This window comes from Penaeus monodon, chromosome 20 (assembly GCF_015228065.2).
Source record: "Penaeus monodon isolate SGIC_2016 chromosome 20, NSTDA_Pmon_1, whole genome shotgun sequence".
Lineage (NCBI taxonomy): Eukaryota > Metazoa > Arthropoda > Malacostraca > Decapoda > Penaeidae > Penaeus > Penaeus monodon.
In genome coordinates, this window is record NC_051405.1 from 43,806,749 (window position 1) to 43,806,978 (window position 230).

The following is a 230-nucleotide window of genomic DNA, read 5'->3' on the forward strand; positions in this document are numbered from 1 at the left end:
GATCAGGTTACCATGACTTTATAATGAATTCAGCTGCCATCCCATGTCAGCTTTATAAATGCATCACATTCACAAAATCATGATCAGTGTGCAATTGAGCTTAATGAACTGCAATCAGTAACTGTATTCGTGATCTGTTCCTTTAATGTAATTCTCCTTTGTGGTAAAAATTTGCAATTCTAACAGTGAACTTCTTAATTGATAACCAGTTTGGAAACTTCAGATAAGAC